Consider the following 21,586-nt stretch of genomic DNA (forward strand, 5'->3'; position numbering starts at 1 on the left):
GATTACAGATAGATGGGATATTGATACTATAGCAAAAAGAGGCCGTGTTGGTTAATGACGTCATTGTTCCGAAGCGTTTCACCAATATTATAGTTGGGCTCATCAGGGGACACGTTAGGTAAATACCTGACCAGGATTAGATCAATAAAATACAGAGATATGTCGCACTAGAGTGAGAGGGGATCTCTCAGAGGTGCTCCCACTGGCAGACGACACCCAGTCTGACAAAATATGAATAAATAAATAAGTAGTAGTGGGGCACTCTATAGTAATGGGATCTTTATTGATGATGGAGTAAAATTATTAAACAATAGATAGTATGGTTCAGATTAAATAGCAGCAATAAAAAAGGCAATAGTAATATAATCAACTAAGAGTGGTCATTGACTCTAGACTCATCTGCATATAAACACAATAAAAACAATAAAATCTTATAATAAAATAAATAAAATTAAATCCCAATTGACAATATTAATCTCTAAAACTAACAATCTTTAAAACCTCTGATGTTTTGAAATAATCGCAATAAAAAAATCGACCAGATATGATATACAAATGATAAAACAATCGGCCAGGTGGAGTATTCAATAGTGTAAATATTCAATAGTGGAATTTACTGGTAAAGTTCAATGGTAAATAAATCGCAAGGAGATAAAACACCAAGTTCTTCCAAGTGTTAGAACAATGTGCCAGGTATTGTTCAATTTTAAGCACAAATGAAAGTTAGTAGCATATCGAGCGGCGTCCCACTCACTCAATGCAAATAGCGGCGTCCCGCTGTATATCCAACAAGATGCGATCGCTTACCTTTGAAAGGAATTAACACAACCTTACTGGGAGGTCTTGAATGGACTTTGTGCCCTCGACACGGTGTACCTTCTTTAGAAATCAGGGTTCATGTCTCAAGGGCTGTTTGTTTGATTTGAATTCCGTGCCAAACCTCTGAACACACGTGGTCTTGTAATGGAACCAGGTATCGTCCGTGCAGCAGAAGTTTTCTTAGGCGGTTCGATATTTCATGCGATAATGTCCATGCCTCCTCAGTCTATCGGTGTGCTTTCCATAGGATGGGGGTAATACCATGGTCGATTGTTTTATTGCGATTATTTCAAAACATCAGAGGTTTTACAGATTGTTAGTTTTAGAGATTAATATTGTCAATTGGGATTTAATTTATTTTATTATAAGATTTTATTGTTTTTATTGTGTTTATATGCAGATGAGTCTAGAGTCAATGACCACTCTTAGTTGATTATATTACTATTGCCTTTTTTATTACTGCTATTTAATCTGAACCATACTATCTATTGTTTAATAATTTTACTCCATCATCAATAAAGATCCCATTACTATAGAGAGTGCCCCACTGCTACTTATTTATTTATTCAGGATTAGATCAAGACTTAGATCTGAAAACACATTGAACAAACCATAAGGAGTTTGTGTGAATGATCCCACGGATGACCGCAATGCAGTCAATTATTGTGTCAAGTTTATGGCTAACATTTAATTGTCAGCCATTTATTTACAGCAAGGAAAATAAATGGCCACATGAGGCTTCCTCTAATCATCACAACTGATGAAATTTAGAGAAACTGTACTGGTTTTAATAGGCTGATAATCTTAAAGGGAACCTGTCACGTTTAACATGGTGTCTGAGCTGTAGGCGGTATGTTATAGAGCAGGAGGAGCAGATTGATGTATAGTTTTATGGGAAACGATTCAGTAAAACCAGTAATTCATACATTTAAATTCCTGCTCATTCTGGGCTTTGACGTCAAGGAGGCGGTCCTATCAGTGATTGACAGCCTGCCCTTTATGACTGTGTATACAGAGATAGCTGTCAATCACTGATAGGACCGCCTCCTTGATTTCAAAGCCTAGAATGAGCAGGAATATAAATGTATAAATTACAAGTTATAATGAATCTTTTCCTAAAAAACTGGATATTAATCTGCTCAGCTCCTGCTGCTCTAGAACATGCTGCCTGCAGACTGCGGTATATTAGTCTTTCCCTTATACTCTTCCTGTCTTTTGGGCTAACAAAAAAAAGCTTCTACAAACTTGATTCCCCTTTGCCTGATATGACCTACATAATTCCCATCACTCCCTAATCAGAATCATAACGGGATCTACCAGTTACTCTTCTATTGTTTTTTTTCTGTCACTTCCCTTTTATCTTTATTCCTAGATGACATTTCAGCTTAGGCCTCTTTCACACTTGCGTTGTTGGGATCCGGCATGCACTTCCGTTGCCGGAGGTGCCTGCCGGATCCGGAAAAACGCAAGTGTACTGAAAGCATTTGAAGACGGAACCGTCTTCCAAATGCTTTCAGTGTTACTATGGCACCCAGGACGCTATTAAAGTCCTGGTTGCCATAGTAGGAGCGGGGAGCGGGGGAGCGGTATACTTACAGTCCGTGCGGCTCCCGGGGCGCTCCAGAATGACGTCAGAGCGCCCCATGCGCATGGATGACGTGATCACATGGATCACGTGATCCATGCGCTTGGGGCGCCCTGACGTCACTCTGGAGCGCCCGGGGAGCCGCACGGACGGTGAGTACACTGCTCCCCCGCTCCCCACTACACTTACCATGGCTGTCAGGACTTTAGCGTCCCGGCAGCCATGGTAACCACTCTGAAAAAGCTAAATGTCGGCTCCGGCAATGCGCCGAAACGACGTTTAGCTTAAGGCCGGATCCGGATCAATGCCTTCCAATGGGCATTAATTCCGGATCCGGCCTTGCGGCAAGTGTTCCGGATTTTTGGCCGGAGCAAAAAGCGCAGCATGCTGCGGTATTTTCTCCGGCCAACAAACGTTCCGTACCGGAACTGAAGACATCCTGATGCATCCTGAACGGATTACTCTCCATTCAGAATGCATTAGGATAATCCTGATCAGGATTCTTCCGGCATAGAGCCCCGACGACGGAACTCTATGCCGGAAGACAATAACGCAGGTGTGAAAGAGCCCTTAGTTTTACTTCTAAAGGACCCTTTACATGGGCAGAGAATCCTCCAGATAATTGCTCCCGATTGCCTGGCTGTGTTAAGGTGCCGCCGGAATCGCATTGATCGCATCATTCATGCGGTCACAAAAATAGTTGTTTGCAGGCAGCACTTCATACTCAGTAAACAGCATCTGCTGCCAGCAAACAAAGTCAGTATGGGGATGCGTGGTGGCATTAGTGATCACTCCTCCACATACTGCAGAGGAGATCACTGCATGTAAATGCGGCGGTCTCCACTGGTGACATGCAGGTAATTGCCAAGAAGTAATGCTTCCTTCCTGATAATCGCCTGCAAAATTGGCCTATGTAAAGGATTGTAAACTTTGGCAGAGAAACAGACTGCGAGATCTAACCGTATCCGGTATAGTTCGATAAGGCTGCGCAATGGGATGAGACGGGGATCTGGCCGCTTAACCCCCTACCAGATTACAACTATTAATATTTCTACAAGAGTATAATGCTGTACATGTACGGCATTATGCACAGAGCCTTATATGGAGCGGGTTGCTACACTGATCCTGCTCCATACATGGAGGGTGCCGGCTCTATAATACTGGTCATGTACCCAGCATCTGTGAGGTTATGCCAAGGGAGGGGGCTTTCTCTGCCTTCTGACAGACAGTATTCACAGTCCATTAAAAAACAGACATGTGCATACACCTACAGACTGCCATCAAGTGCCCATTTTTCTCTGTTGTGTGTATAAGGCCTAAGGGCTCATGCACGCCAGCTTAAGGGCTCAGTGCCCGTATTGTGGACTGTAAACGGATGGTCTGCAATATACAGGCACTGGCCGTGTCCACTCCGTGGTATGGATGCGGACCCATTGACTTGAATGAGTCTGCAATCCACAACATAAGACCGAAGATAGGACTTCACCTATCTTTTGCAAAAGGGAGGCATGGATCAAAAGCCCACAGAAGCAGTACAAAGTATTTCCGTGGGCTCCCCACCTGTGCCTCTGCAATGCAAAAAAATAGAACATGTTCTAACTTTGGCCGCATGTTGTGGATCGCAGACCTAATCAAGTCAATGGACCTGCAAACAGAGTGCACACAGCCAGAGCACGTGTATTGCGGACCGCTATTTGCGGTCCGCAGCATGGGCAAAGGGCCCTTACACTCATGGCCATTAGCCATAAGGCTACATAATTTCATATGAGCATGTTCAATCTGGGAAACAAGCTCTGTTTAATGGCTGCATTTCCCAGACCGGACACTGCTCCTCTGACCAGAACTGATAGCATTATAATGATTTATGATGCTGTGAGTTCCTGCCTGACTGCTCGTCTACTGTACTCTACTCACATAACGCTGTGAATATAGTACATTAGGCCCACAGTAAGGGAGAAAGTATTATGATGTTGTGAGTTTGGGTTTGAAGAGCAGCGTTCGGTCCAGGAAATGTGGCTGTTACACAGAGCGTGATTCCCGTGTTTCATCGTATCAAATTAGCCTAAGACTTTCCTGGTATTAGTGCTTTCAGAAGTTTCTAATCATACCACAAGAGGAAGCTTTGTCATAAGGTGATGGGACACTATCAACAAAAGTGTTAGGCCCCTTTCACACGGGCGAGTATTCCGCACGGAATGCGATGCGTGAGTTGAACGCATTGCACCCGCACTGAATCCTGACCCATTCATTTCTATGGGGCTGTTCACATGAGCGGTGATTTTCACGCATCACTTGTGCGTTGCGTGAAAATCGCAGCATGCTCTATATTCAGCGTTTTTCACGCAACACAGGCCCCATAGAAGTGAATGGGGTTGCGTGAAAATTGCAAGCATCCGCAAGCAAGTACGGATGCGGTGCGATTTTCACGCACGGTTGCTAGGAGACGATCGGGATGGAGACCCGATCATTATTATTTTCCCATATAACATGGTTATAAGGGAGAATAATAGCATTCTGAATACAGAATGCAGGGTAAAATAGCGCTGGAGGGGTTAAAAAAAAATATATCATTTTAACTCACCTTAGTCCACTTGCTCGCGCAGCCCGGCATCTCCTTCTGTCTCCTTTACTGAACAGGACCTGTGGTGAGCATTCACTACAAGTAAAGGACCTGTGGTGATGTCACTCCGGTCATCACATGATCCATCACATGATCTTTTACCATGGTGATGGATCATGTGATGACCGGAGTGATGTCACCACAGGTCCTTTACCTGTAGGGAATGCTCACCCCAGGTCCTGTTCAGTAAAGGAGACAGAAGGAGATGCCGGGCTGCGCGAGCAAGTGGACTAAGGTGAGTTAAATTATTTGTAATTTTCTTTTAACCCCTCCAGCGCTATTTTACTATGCATTTTGTATTCAGAATGCTATTATTTTCCCTTATAACTATGTTATAAGGGGAAATAATACAATCTACAGAACACCGATCCCAAGCCCGAACTTCTGTGAAGAAGTTCGGGTTTGGGTACCAAACATGCAGGATTTTTCTCACGCGAGTGCAAAACGCATTACAATGTTTTGCAATCTCGCTGAAAAATCGCGGGTGTTCCCATAACGCACCCGCACATTTTCCCGCAACGCCCGTCTGAAAGAGGCCTTATGCTCTCAGAGGAAAGCATCAGCATGTACATATTCTTTTAAAATTTCTGTACAAGAATTATTTTATTATATTTTTCACTCCATTGCGAACTTGAAGAACTGCCTAAGAATCAAGTATGCTGAAATTGGCTTTAGCTGATGAAATTGGCTTTAGCTGACATCTGCAGTCAATCTGACCTTCAAAATACCACATACGTATTGAATTGTTGGGAAATATCAGCAATTTCAGGAAGATATGACATTAAACTAATGTGTATTGGCAGCTTAAATCCTTGGGGCACATTTACTAAGACCGTCTTTTTAGTCTTCGTTTCCCCTTTGTGTTGCCTCATCATAAATCAGGCGCATTTGTGGCAGTCCCTGCTCCTGTCGTAAAAACGACCCCAGCCCAGGGGCGTAACGATCGCGGTCGCAGAGGGTGTGACCGTGACCGGGGCCCAGCCCGCAGCCCCGCAACTTGCCGCAAGTGCTTTTAATGGCCAGTCGGGGCCTCTGTGCCTGGCTGGCGGCGCAGCACTGCGTACCTAACCTTACCCTCTCTGGCGCCGCTCAACCAGGGGGCAAAAAATGGAATATATACAGAGGGGGCAAAAAATGGAATATATACAGAGGGGGCAAAAAATGGAATATATACAGAGGGGGCAAAAAATGGAATATATACAGAGGGGGCAAAATGGAATATATACAGAGGGGGCAAAATGGAATATATACAGAGGGGGCAAAATGGAATATATATACAGAGGGGGCAAAATGCAATTTATATATATATATATACACTCACCTAAAGAATTATTAGGAACACCTGTTCTATTTCTCATTAATGCAATTATCTAGTCAACCAATCACATGGCAGTTGCTTCAATGCATTTAGGGGTGTGGTCCTGGTAAAGACAATCTCCTGAACTCCAAACTGAATGTCAGAATGGGAAAGAAAGGTGATTTAGGCAATTTTGAGCGTGGCATGGTTGTTGGTGCCAGACGGGCCGGTCTGAGTATTTTACAATCTGCTCAGTTACTGGGATTTTCACGCACAACCATTTCTAGGGTTTACAAAGAATGGTGTGAAAAGGGAAAAACATCCAGTATGCGGCAGTCCTGTGGGCAAAAATGCCTTGTGGATGCTAGAGGTCAGAGGAGAATGGGCCGACTGATTCAAGCTGATAGAAGAGCAACGTTGACTGAAATAACCACTCGTTACAACCGAGGTATGCAGCAAAGCATTTGTGAAGCCACAACACGCACAACCTTGAGGCGGATGGGCTACAACAGCAGAAGACCCCACCGGGTACCACTCATTTCCACTACAAATAGGAAAAAGAGGCTACAATTTGCACGAGCTCACCAAAATTGGACTGTTGAAGACTGGAAAAATGTTGCCTGGTCTGATGAGTCTCGATTTCTGTTGAGACATTCAAATGGTAGAGTCCGAATTTGGCGTAAACAGAATGAGAACATGTAATCATCCTCTGATGGCTACTTCCAGCAGGATAATGCACCATGTCACAAAGCTCGAATCATTTCAAATTGGTTTCTTGAACATGACAATGAGTTCACTGTGCTAAAATGGCCCCCACAGTCACCAGATCTCAACCCAATAGAGCATCTTTGGGATGTGGTGGAACGGGAGCTTCGTGCCCTGGATGTGCATCCCTCAAATCTCCATCAACTGCAAGATGCTATCCTATCAATATGGGCCAACATTTCTAAAGAATGCTATCAGCACCTTGTTGAATCAATGCCACGTAGAATTAAGGCAGTTCTGAAGGCAAACGGGGGTCCAACACCATATTAGTATGGTGTTCCTAATAATTCTTTAGGTGAGTGTATATATACAGAGGGGGCAAAAATGAAATATATACAGAGGGGCAAAACATTGAATATACTGTATACAGTGTGCAAAATGATGTATACACAGAGGGGGCAAAAAAAATGAAGTATATAGGGGGCAAAATAAAATATATAGACGGTGAGAGAGAGTTGATTTTCTACTACAACGCATTCAAACCTATAGTGGGCGGGGGCTCGGGGGGGGGGCCCAATTCAAAGTTTGCCCTGGGGACAATCAAACTGTAGTGACGCCATTGCCCCAGCTCCTGGCTGGCATAGTTTTTCCGCTAACATTTCCGCAGCATGTCCAAGCTTTGAGCGTATTTGTTTCCAAATATGCCCATTACAGTCTGTGGGAGTGCAGGAATATGCATATAAATCCTGATTAAATACTGAAGCAATACTGATGACAATTTTGATGGTATATCATCTGGAATCCATGCCTAAGGGCTCATGCACATGACAGTATGTATTTTGTGGTCCCCAAAACACAGATCCATATAAATAAAATAAAAATAAAAATAAAAAAAGGAAGACATCTGTGTGACGTCCGTGTTACATTAACCACTTCACATCCGGGCCATTTCCCCCTTCCTGACAGAGCCTAATTTTGCAAATCTGACGTGTCACGTTATGTGGTAATAACTTTGGAACGCTTTTACTTATCCTAGCCATTATGAGAATGTTTTCTCGTGACACATTGTACTTCATGACAGTGCTAAATTTGAGTTGATATATTTCACCTTTATTTATAAAATAATCCAAAATTTACGAAAAAGTTTGAAAAATTTGCAATTTTCTAAATTTCAATTTCACTGCTTTTAAAACAGAAAGTAATACCTCATAAAATATTTATTACTTAACGTTCCCCATATGTCTACTTTATGTTGACATCATTTTGGAAATGTCATTTTATTTTTTTAGGACGTTAGAAGGCTTAGAATTGTAGAAGCAATTCTTAAAATTTTTAAGAGTTTCCAAAACCCACTTTTTAAGGACCAGTTCAGGTCAGAAGTCACTTTGTTGGGCTTACATAGTGGAAATACCCCATAAATTACCCCATTGTAGAAACTACACCCCTCAAGTTACTCAAAACTGATTTTACAAACTTTGTTAACCCTTTAGGTGTTAAGGAAAATGGAGATGACATTTCTAAATTTCACTTTTTGGGCAGATTTTCCATGTTAATCCATTTTTTTCTTTAACACATCGAGGGTTAACAGCCAAACAAAACTCAATATTTATTACCCTGATTCTGCAGTTTACAGAAACACCCCACAAGTGGTTGTAAACTGATGTAAGGGCACACGGCAGGGCGCAGAAGAAAAGGAGCGCCATGTGGTTTATGGAAGGCAGATTTGCCTGAACTAGTTTTTAGATGCCATGTCCCATTTGAAGCCCCCCTGATGCACCCTTACAGCAGTAACTCCCAAAATATTACCCCCTTTTGGAAACTAGGGGATAATGTGGCAGTTTTATTGGTACTATTTTGGGGTACATATCATTTTTAATTGCTCTATAATACATTTTTTGTGAGGCAAGGTAACCAACAAATGGCTGTTTTGGCACAGTTTTTTTTTTTTTTTTACAACATTCATCTGACAGGGTAGATCATGTGCTATCTTTATAGAACAGGTTTTTACGGACGCAATGATATCAAATATGTCTACTTTGTTTGTTTGTTTGTTTTAGTTTTACATAATAAAGCATATTTTTTTTTAAAATTATGTTTTTGTGTCTCCATTTTCTGAACGCCTTATTTTTATTATTTTTCTGCCGATCGTCTTGTGCAGGGGCTCTTTTTTTGCAGGAAGAGTTGATGTTTTTATTGGTACCATTTTTGGGTACATATGATTTTTTGATCATTCATTATTTCACTTTATAGGGCAAGGTGACCAAAAAATTTGTTGTTTTAGCACAGTTTTTATTTATTTATTTTACAGCGTTCACCTGAGCGGTTAGGTCATGTGACATTTTTATAGAGCAGATCGTTACGAACGTGGAAATACCTAATATGTATACTTTTCTTATTTATTTAAGTTTTACACAATAATAGCATTTTTTAAACAAAAAAAATATGATGTTTTTGTGTCTCCATAGTCTGAGAGCCATAGCTTTTTTATTTTTTGACCAATTGTCTTATTTAGGATCTAATTTTATGCATGTTGAGGTGACGGTTTGATTGCTACTATTTTGGGATACGACTTTTTGATTGCTTGGTGTTGCACTTTATGTGATGTTAGGTGACAAAACATTTTTTTGCCACAGTTTTATTTTTATTTTTTTATGGTGTTCACCTGAGGGGTTAGGTCATGTTATATTTTTAGAGAGCTGTTTTTCCGGATGCGGCAATACCTAATATGTCTATTTTTTTTTTTATTTCACTTTAACACAATAATAGCAGTTTTGAAGAAAAAAAAAACATTTTTTAGTGTCTCCATTGTCTGAGAGTCATAGTGTTTTTATTTTTTGACCAATTGTCTTAGGTAAGGTCTTATTTATTACAGGATGAGGTGACTGTTTGATTGGTACTATTTTGGGGGCATACGCCTTTTTGATCACTTGGTGTTGCAATTTTTGTGATGTAAGGTGACAAAATATGGCTTATTTGGCACTGTTTTTTTTTTTTCTTTTTTTTACGGTGCTCACCTGAGGGGTTAGGTCATGTGATATTTTTATAGAGCTGGTTGTTACGGATGCAGCGATCTCAATTAACACAACCAAATTAGAGTCTGGTCAAACTGGTACTAGTGTATTGGGCTAAACCCTTTAATCCAATAAATACTCACAATATGGGTAGCTTATTAATACTTAACATTTAATAGTATCAAAAAATAAAATAATAGGCCCTTTTAAATATAGATTAAAAAATCTTTACTGAATGTAAACAAGGTGCTGCCTATGGGTCTCCCATTAGCATAATGCCAATTTAGGAGTAAGGGGGGGGGACCAAAAATAAGGGATAGAGATAAGGATAGATTAAGGAGAAAGGATGCACAGTGAGAGGGACACACTGCTGGGTCAATAGCCCTAGGAGTCCCTAACGCTAGCTCCTCACCACCCTATATGCTTACACTAGCCCTACGTACCCCTGCCTAAACGTGGACTGCCCAGCTTTGTCCGAAAGATAGAGTGTGGTCCCTGAGATCTAAAAAGGACAATTTCTATCGGTCAAAGGAGGGCGAAAGATTGGACTGACAAAAAAAGATATGAGGTAAACTAAGCTATGTAGCAGTGTGGTAAATTGAACATACGTAGTCCTCTGGGGTCAACAGTGGATCCCAATAAAGGTACCTTTAGGCAGGGGTACGTAGGGCTAGTTTAAGCATATAGGGTGGTGAGGAGCTAGCGTTAGGGACTCCTAGGGCTTTTGACCCAGCAGTGTGTCCCTCTCACTGTGCATCCTTTCTCCTTAATCTATCCTTATCTCTATCCCTTATTTTTGGCCCCCCCCCCCCCCCCCCCCCCCCGCTTTACTCCTAAATTGGCATTATGCTAATGGGAGACCCATAGGCAGCACCTTGTTTACATTCAGTAAAGATTTTTTAATCTATATTTAAAAGGGCCTATTATTTTATTACCTCATTGACGGAAAAAGGAATTCCCAAGTTTATCAAGACATTTTGCAGGAAAAGCTCAACAGAAGATGGGTGTTGCAACAGGACCTAAAGCATAGAAGTAAATCAACAACAGAATGGCTAAAACAGAAGAAAATACGCCTTCTGGAGTGGCTAAGTCAGAGTCCTGACCTCAACCCGATTGAGATGCTGTTGCATGACCTCAAGAAAGCGATTCACACCAGACATTCCAAGAATATTGCTGAACTGAAACAGTTCTGTAAAGAAGAATGGTCAAGAATTACTCCTGACCGTTGTGCACATCTGATCTGCAACTACAGGAAACGTTTGGTTGAAGTTATTGCTGCGAAAGGAGGTTCAACCAGTTATTAAAGGGGTATTCTCAACACGCTATTTGATACTTGTAAATCAATAATAAATCAATCAGTCTGGCTCACAGTATTTTTATATATAGATACATACAATGCGGAGCTCACGCATACATCTATATAGCTGGAGTACTCCAAATGAATAAGACCTCTTAGCTTGCAATGTTGGCGTCTATCTGCAGGAATCGTACAATTAAACCACTCGAGTATTCGTATAATTGTATACTGTTTTACCGGTAGTTGGAACCTGATGGTTCAAAGAGTGTCCTCTCTGCGGTCCCTGGTAAGAAAAACTTCACGCTCAAACAGTGCTTCCTGATGGTAGTTGTACCGCCTTCAACTCGTGTTGATTCACTACCTCCTCTTGCGGAGTAGTCTCTCGACTCGTTCTACGTGGCGTCTCACGTGACCAACCAGGAAGATGGTGTATTGGTCGATGATGTGATCCACTTGAATTGGTCGGGATGGCGGAAATCGATGAAGCAGAGTTCGGTCAGTATAGAATTTAGTTCTGCTTAACAGGGTTGCTGCGCTATGTTGGACAAGCCAACATAGTTTTATCCACTGTGATGGTGTTTTACAGCTGGAGCCGCTTAGAGCTGGTATCGAACTCACCCCTATCGAAATAAATTCGATACAAATAATCGAAAAAGTCCTTTTTTTTTTTTGCAGAGTTAGAAATAACACACCAATAGCTGGGTCAAGTTCACACTAGACGCGTTTCGGAACACAAGTTCCTTCCTCAGTAGACAAATGTGAAATGCTGAATGAAGACCTACTGGTCATGTCTTTATATACCCTTTCTGGGCTTATTGCAATATCTGGTCCGGATTCCGGATCGTGCAGTCGCAGATTATTTGCAAACTGCACACTCCCAATCCACACCCTAAACATAAAAATACTTCAAATATATAAAAAATACTAAACAGTAATAGTTTATAAATCATAAATTTAAGAATGCCACAATATAAAAATACAAAAATACAATAATACAGATATTCAATATCTGTATTATTGTATTTTTATATTGTGGCATTCTTAAATTTATGATTTATAAACTATTACAGTATATAATTATACGAATACTCGAGTGGTTTAATTGTACGATTCCTGCAGATAGACGCGAACATTTGGAGTACTCCAGCTATATAGATGTATGCGTGAGCTCCGCATTGTATGTATCTATATATATTCATGCTGATATGTCGACATAAAATTAGGTTATGTTTAATATTTTAATATTTTAGTGGGATAATAAATTTTATGTATGCAAAAATACTGTTAGCCAGCCTGATTGATTTATTATTGATTTGCTCGTTTTTTCAGCTGGTAACTGAAAGGCTGGACTCCAGTAGTTTGCTGGTGGAGCTTCTCTAAATATCCATTGTTCGCTATTTGATACTTACCTGCTCCCGGCACGCTGTCCACTTCCTGGTTTCGGCACTCGGCAGGGGGCGGGCTCCATCTTGATTGAAGTATTCTCCCGGCCGGGCAGCGTGCTCTACTGAACGCGCACGCCGAGGCCGCGCATGCGCCCTGGTGACTTCTTCCTGGCAAGTATACTATACTGGCCAGGAAGAAATCACCATAGTGCATGCGCGGCCTCGGCGTGCGCGTTCAGTACAGCGCGCGGCAGGCCGGGAGAAGAGAAGTCGTCTGCGCATGCGTGGCTACCGTGATTCCTGAGAAGAGCGGTGGCCGTAACCAGGGGAGACGGAAGACAACAGTCAGGTAAGTATATGTTTATTTACTTCTAAGGGGTGGGAATTTGTTAATTAAATATATTTTAAAAAATGATCACTGTTAAATCATTAACAGATTTAACAGTGATCATTAAGATGAGAATACCCATTTAAATCTAAGGGTTCACAAACTTTTTCCACCTGCACTGTGAATGTTTACATGGTGTGTTCAATAAAAATATGGTAACATTTATTTCTTTGTGTTTTTAGTTTAAGCAGACTGTGATTGTCTATTGTTGTGACTTAGATGAAGGTCAGATCACATTTTATGACCAATTTGTGCAGAAATCCATATCATTCCAAAGGGTTCACATACTTTTTCTTGCAACTGTATATAAAGAAGGACGTATGTATGTGTGTATGTATGTTCCGCGATCACTCAAAAACGCAACCATCGATTTCAACGAAACTTGGTACACACATCCTTTGCTACCTGGAAACAAATCTTGTGAGGGTCACAGCTCTCTAGGACATACCATTCCTGAGATATTCCCCAAAAATGACCTGCATTAGCCAATACAAGCCTGCAAGTCTTTCTCTTTATATCCCAACTGCCATACACACGGTCACATGTCCCGTATCAGCCAATAGAAGCTCGCAGGCCCTTAGTCTTTATATACACACAGTTTTATTCCAGGTTTCCATAACAACCCAGCCATTTTTCTTCACTGCTGTAGGTCAGCTTTAGGCTAGGGCTACACGACGACATGTGTTGCGTGACAATAAGTCGCATGACACATAGGGCACAACGACACTGCTACATGTGTCACGTGACCTTGAGGTCGCACCAATGTCGCGCAACAATTTTTATAATGATAGTCTATGGTGTTGCACTGCGACATGTGACATGCTGCAACTGCGACGTAACAGTAGCAGAAAAATCCATCTTGGATGGATTTTTTGCAACTGTCGTGTCGCAGTAGCAGCATGTCACATGTTGCAGTGCGACACCATAGCCCATCATTATAAAAATAGTTGAGACAAAATTTCGCGTGACACATATTGTTGTGTAGCCCTAGCATTAAAGGGGTAGGGCGCTGTGGAGGTCATTGTTAAAAGGGCGGGCACTAGGAGGTCACTGTTAAAGAGGTGTTCACTATGGATGTTACTGTTAAGGGGGCAGGCCGCTGTGGAGGTCACTGCTAAAGGGGCGGACACTGTGGAGGTCACTGCTAAGGGGACAGGGGCCACTATTAAAGGGGCAACTGCTATGGAGGTCACTGTTAAGGGGGTGGGCCCCTGAGGAGGTCATTGTCAAGGGAGTGGGGTGCTGTGAAACTCACTGTTAACCGGGGACGAGCTGCTGTGAAGGTCAAAGTTAGGGGGAAGGGCTGCTGTGGAGGTCCAATTTTAAACTGGCGGGGCACTGTTAAGGGGTGGGGGACTGGGGTCACTGTTATAGGGTATACTGTCGATATCTTTTAACGACACACGCACATTAAATGAAATAGATGAAATATACCCGTCCGAAGCCGGGTCCTTCTGCTAGTGATAAGTAACTATCGTCTGTATTTTTGTAAGTTATAAGTAAGAAGTCAAGCCAAGCTGACCATACTGGCGCACACCAGGTATCGACATCAACGTTGAGGTAACGAAAACTGTACCCTTAACATCATACCGGTACAGGACAAGCTCAGGACCCCATACCAGGAGGTGTTGGTATGAACTCAAGGGAGAAGAAGAGAGAAAGAACCCTCCTGACGAAACCAGGCCAACCGAGAAGCCACCTGCCCGCATAGCTCAAGGTCAGAGGCTGTCTTATGGGTTTCACAAGACCTAGTTACATGACACTAGCCAGGAGACACAGAAATTGAGGAGTAGGAAGAGGTTACAGGACCTGTGCAGCGTACATAGCCGCAGCAAGTGTGAATGTGGATAGAGGAATGCACAATCTCTGAGGTTTTGTAGCTCCCTGGGTTGGCGTGCAGTGAGGGGAGTCTCCTTCCCGGTGGCGACAGAGGTGCCCTTGATGTTATTTGTATTAGGTGCAGGGAAGGCAATGTCCCTAATATTTGTGACGCCAGCACCCACAGGTGCAAATGGATATAATAACAGAGTAAAGTTTAGTTGGGCATAAGTTAACATTTATTGAAAATTATTTGTCTTGAGGTAGGTAAACCAATTTATTGCCATAGAAGGGATAACTGTAATCCATACAAGAAGAATTCACAACTAGGTTGGTGCTGCCTCCCACTATAACAGGTTTGGGTAGGATCTTTACTAAATTTCAGTGCTCTGGTCACACTATGGTTCCTTAACTTCAGGCTGACCCATACTATCTCCAGGTGTAGAGTATACTATACCCTATACAAAACCTACAAAAGACTGTCAGACCGCTTATGATATTATTACTTTATTACAAAATTACATGAATTGACAAACATGATTAGAAGAAAGTATGGTGCAGGAGAAAAGAAGAGACAACATCACTGGAGGATAAACACAGCGGATACATGTCCATCTATCAATCCATCTGTATGATACATTAAAGGATAAAGTACAAAGATTGTATACATTTTTGATCCATTATTCGAAAATAAAAAATTGATTGGGTCGTGTAACCCACAATCCATAATTCGAAAATGAATATCATAGATTATATCGAAAAAATTAATAAGTAAGTGTTTGAAGAAAACTATTCTTTAAAACACAAAACCCCACAAAAAGGAAAAGAATATAATGCTAAAAAAAATCAGGATGGTGACAATTGTCATATATGTGTAAGTGTACATGTCCTATACTCTGTGCATGTCACTTACAGAAAGGTGAGAGTGCATCAAAAAGTGCATGATATTGTGGTAACATACTACATTGTAATGGGATACCAGACCAGGGGATCTGATACACACTTAATGCATGTGTGGACACATCTAAAAAATGTAAAAATGTGTGAAGTGTATATAAGATAAACTCTACACATGTAAACGTAACACTTGTGATAGGTGTAACAAAAGATAGAGGAAAATGTAAAGAAGTGTATATATGAGATAAATACCTAAGAATAGAACTCCATAAGAGATGATACACAATCTCAGGTTGGTAACATACTGCACAGTGGTCTAGAATGGATACCATCAGGTATAAACCTAAGGAGGTGGTCACCAATCACTAGTTAACAACTGTATCTGCACGATTGTGACACATTAATGTGGCCCTACCAATGACCTCTTAAACAGCCCATCCTGATATCAACCGGACCCTTCCGCAGAACATGACTATATATGATCTTCTAATGTAGTCACATAATATGAAAATGACACTCTAATACACGTTGCTTAAAACAATTGGGGCCGCCTCTTGTTCCCAAGTCAACCTCCCATACATAAATGCTCTCCCATTAGCTACACGTGCCTACCCACTTCCTCCATCAATACTGTAAAGTCATTGACTACACCATATGTGGGGGGTATGTCACGTGGTGATTATATACGGATACCAGCCCCATAGATGACCCTAAACAAGAGGTCCAAATCTGTTAAAAATCGTGAAGCAAACATTAAAACAAGACCCACTTGGGTGTGGAGACCCGGATTTACCCTACAAAGACCTATAAATATGAGGAGAAACCAGTGGATTCATTCAAACCATTTGGACACAACGTATTTAGTTTCCAAATCCACTTGCATTCAAGCTGTGCCAATCTTTTTGATATATCCCCACCTCTGATGTTTTTTAGAACGCAATCAATCGCCCGAACTTTCAGGTACATAGGATTGCATTTGTGATATCACTTGAAATGTCTCGTCACCGGTTTTAAGTTGCTCAGGTCTCTTTCATTGGTTGCTGACATGATATCTCTAACATGTTCACGCACCCTAATTTTCAGCTCCCTTTGTGGTTAAACCCACATAAATTTTAGGGCAAGGACATTTCGCGTAATAAACGATTGCTGTACTTGTACATGTGAGTAATGGCGACTCTAGGAACAATATATAGGGGGGGGGCACAAAGATACCACAGTCAAAAATGGGGGGGCAAAATCAAAATAAGTATATATAAATAAGATTACAAAATACGAGAGAATTGCGGTATGCAGGGATACATTTATAATAAAACAATTTCCTTACAAAAGAAGCTATTCAGTCGTCTGCTGTGCAGTCCTCTGCTTGCTTCCGCGGATTCTTTCACCTTCTTTCTGTCTCTCGTCAGTGCGCAGGCGTACTGTTATGGTGGATCTGTGGAAGACACACGTTTATGGGGGCATCTGTGGATGACACTTATTATGCCTCTCATCACTCCCATATCAGCCCCCATGCCTCTCATTAGCCCCCATATCAGCCCTTATGCTTCATTAGCCCCCATTATTCCTCTTATTAGCCCCCATTATGCCTCTTATCACCCCCATGCCTCTCATTAGCCCCCATTATGCCTCTCATTAGCCCCCATTATGCCTCTCATTAGCCCCCATTATGCCTCTCATTAGCCCCCATTATGCCTCTCATTAGCCCCCATATCAGCCCTTATGCTTCATTAGCCCCCATTATAAGCCCTTATGCCTCATTAGCCCCCATTATTCCTCTTATTAGCCCCCATTATGCCTCTTATCACCCCCATGCCTCTCATTAGCCCCCATATCACCCCTTATGCCTCATTAGCCCCATTATAAGCCCTTATGCCTCATTAGCCCCCATTATTCCTCTTATTAGCCCCCATTATGCCTCTTATCACCCCCATGTCTCTCATTAGCCCCCATATCAGCCCTTATGCCTCAGTAGCCCCCATTATGCCTCATTAGCCCACATTATGCCTCTTATTAGCCCCCATGTCTCATTAGCCCCCATATGCCTAATTAGCTCCCATATGCCTCATTAGCCCCCATTATATCTCTAATTCACCCCCATTATGCCTCTTATTAGCGCTCATATGCCTAATTAGCCCCATATGCCTCATTACTCCCCATATGCCTCATTAGCCCTCATATGCCTCTAATAGTCTAATTAGCCCCCATTGTATCTCTAATTAGCCCCCATGATGCCTCTCATTAGCCCCCATTATGCTTCATTAGCCCCCATATGCTTCATTAGCCCCCATATGCTTCATTAGCCCCATATGCCTAATTAGCCCCCATTATATCTCTAATTCACCCCCATTATGCCTCTTATTAGCGCTCATATGCCTAATTAGCCCCATATGCCTCATTACTCCCCATATGCCTCATTAGCCCTCATATGCCTCTAATAGTCTAATTAGCCCCCATTGTATCTCTAATTAGCCCCCATGATGCCTCTCATTAGCCCCCATTATGCTTCATTAGCCCCCATATGCTTCATTAGCCCCCATATGCTTCATTAGCCCCATATGCCTCATTAGCCCCCATATGCCTCTAATTAGCCCCCATATGCCTCTAATTAGCCTCCATACACCTCTAATTAGCCCCCATATGCCTCCAATTAGCCCCCATTATGCCTCTCATGATTAGCCCCTATTATGCCTCCAGCAGCCACATTTTAAAAAAAATAAAAAACCACTTACCTCTCCTGCTCCTGGACGCCGCCTGCAATTTTCTCTCTCCTCAGTCGACTGTGCTCTGAACTGGCACGCACAGCGTGAGGTCACAGAGCGCCCTCACGCTGTGCGCAGCCCTGCACAGCCGACAGCCGAGGACCAGGAAGTGGTAAGTACAGAGCGTTTACCGCTTCCTGGTCCTTCGGTACTAATGAGCGCTTCCATAATGGAAGCGCTCATTAGTATTCACCGGCCTGCTTTGGGGGGAATCAGCGACGCCACTACATGTGAGACACAGTGTTATTTGGAATGTTTTCCCATGAGTCGAATCATTGAAAGAGGTTGCTCTCTCCATGTTTGGACATGCGATACATTTTCCACATGGGACAAAACCCCATCTTGTTTTTCCTATCCCTGGGAATATATACCCACGAGCGTTGACTATACCCACGACTAATGAATCTCTGCTTTTAAATCATTTGCTTGTTGTTCAAATATCTGATCCGTCGAGCATATCCTCAGGACCTGCAAAAATTGTCCAGTCGGGATCGAGTTGATCATATTTGATGGATGCAGGGATCTCCTCTAATGTATATTGTTCATTTTCTCCTGCTAATTCTTCCAAAATCCGAACTGCTTGTAGTTCTTCCGGGGTGGACAAATTTCCCACAGTATCCTCATTGTGATGCCATCCTTTTAAAAGCAATGAACGAGCAAAAATATGTAGATTTTTTACTGCTTCAACTCATTGTGGTTACCGTTCTCCCTTTTCTCCAAAAAGGTCCTCCTTTTTCCACTTGAGACAGTACCGGGCGGTGTCTTTCTTTTTTGCATCACGCCTGACCTGGTCATTCTGCCATCTGGCTCCTGATTATCTGAGATTGATGATAGAGATAGCATCGAGGATGTCCGATTACGAAAGGCGGAATTGCCTCTCCTCTGATAGTAGGTGTCTTTGCGTCTCCATTTATACACCCGTTTTTGCTGAAAATCCTCACAATCCCTGGAAAATGTTCTTGATTTCACTTCATGAATCTCCTTTTCCCACTTCTCAAAACTCTTATTTTATTAAGTGTCATATCAAAGGCTGCTAAAGACTCCTTATTGCATTCTTGTTTTAGGGTCAGTTGTAACTTCTCAATATCTGCATCCAGAAACATTAAAGTCTGGCTATTGTGCCTGATCACAAGATTCATCAATTTCCTGGCTGACTCGGTGCATATTTCTTCCCAGCTGGTAGAAAAAAAAGGTTTCACTGTCAATATCAAAAGATGGTGTCACCTGAATCTGTAGACCTCGTGGTATCAAATCCAACTGTAGGAATCTCTCCAGGAACGCCTTATTCCACCATGTCTTTGTTCTTTTGTAAAATAAATTCGGAAGGGTCGATTGCATTTCTTTTATATTTGCCGGGTCTCCACACCCAACACCCGCACCCTTGTCTTTAAAAATACTGTCCAAGGACGTGAGCCAGGATTGCTCTTCCATCATCTTGGTTGTGGTTGAATCTGTAATAACAACAGAATGTAAACACAAAAACCAATATATACCCAAACCAGGGAATAATTACTAACGAGTAATTGACTGGCATAAGCCTATGGCAAACTACCACAATACAAAACCTACAAAAGACTGCCAGACCGCTTATGATATTATTACTTTAATACAAAATTACATGAATTGACAAACATGATTAAAAGAAAGTATGGTGCAGGAGAAAAGAAGAGACGACGAGATCACTGGAGGATAAACACAGCAGATACATGTCCATATATCAATCCATCTGTATGATACATTAAAGGGGTTCTGCACTTTCATTTAACTGATGATCTATCCTCTGGATAGATCATCAGCTTTTGATCGGCGGGGGTCCGACACCCGGGACCCCCGCTGATCAGCTGTTTGAGAAGGCAGCGGCGCTCCAGCAGCGCCACGGCCTTCTCACTGTTTACCGCTGGCCCACTGACGTCACGACTAGTATCAACTAGCATGAGCGGGGCTAAGCTCTGTTCACTTGAATGGAGCTTAGCCGCGCCCACGCTAGTTGATACTAGGTGTGACGTCAGTCGGCAAACAGTGAGAAGGCCGCAGCGCTGCTGGAGCGCCGCTGCCTTCTCAAACAGCTGATCGGCGGGGGTCCCGGGGGTCGGACCCCCGCCAATCAGAAGCTGATGATCTATCCAGAGGATAGATCATCAGTTAAATGAAAGTGCAGAACCCCTTTAAAGGATAAAGTGCAAATGCAACCATGTCATATATAATCAAAGGACACGGAACAATTACCCATGCTGTGTCTCCTCTAGGATGGCGCCAACCCCAACGCGCGTTTCGGCGTACCTTCGTCTGGGGGTAGCGTCATCACTGAAGGACACAGCTTACATACACCAGTCAACCAATCACCACATGAGAGATAATGATCCTATTCTACGTTGTCTCTGCAACTCAGGAAGTGAGGTAAGAAAGCACATCCAGCGCCCAGGAAATGCATGTAATGACGTGATCGCCCCGTGATCACGTGATGACGATGTTAACACGGAATCGCGTCACCAAGTATCGCGAGTCTGTGTCTACACCATCATGGAACCATTGCGCATGTCAGGTCTAACAAGTGACATCATAGGAGTTCAATGATATAAACACACAAAAAAAAAAAAAGAGACAGGATAAGGAAGGACAGAAGGCAAAAGGACGGCCGCCCAAATTTTGAAAATGAGTTAGAGAAAAAAAGAAAAAGAAAGAGAAAAAAAGACAAAGACACCAGGATACCCTATAATTGACATGGCCAGTATGCATATATGTCTTGCACTCTTTGAGTTACATACAGTTTCCATTAATAAATTGTCCAAATTGTTCATGGAGGAAAGTGGTTCCAAATACAGCTTTGTGCTAAACTGTAGATCATGGATAGGCACTGTAGGCTACTCTAGTAGAGTCCATAGATTGAACTACCACTCATCTGACATACCCCAGAAAAAAACTAAAAGTGGCCCCATTATATAGATGGGTGGAAACTGACAAAAAGCAGTGCAAAACAAGTAGGTAGGACCAACACAAGTAGGCGG

Source organism: Bufo bufo, chromosome 1 (genome assembly GCF_905171765.1).
Source record: "Bufo bufo chromosome 1, aBufBuf1.1, whole genome shotgun sequence".
Lineage (NCBI taxonomy): Eukaryota > Metazoa > Chordata > Amphibia > Anura > Bufonidae > Bufo > Bufo bufo.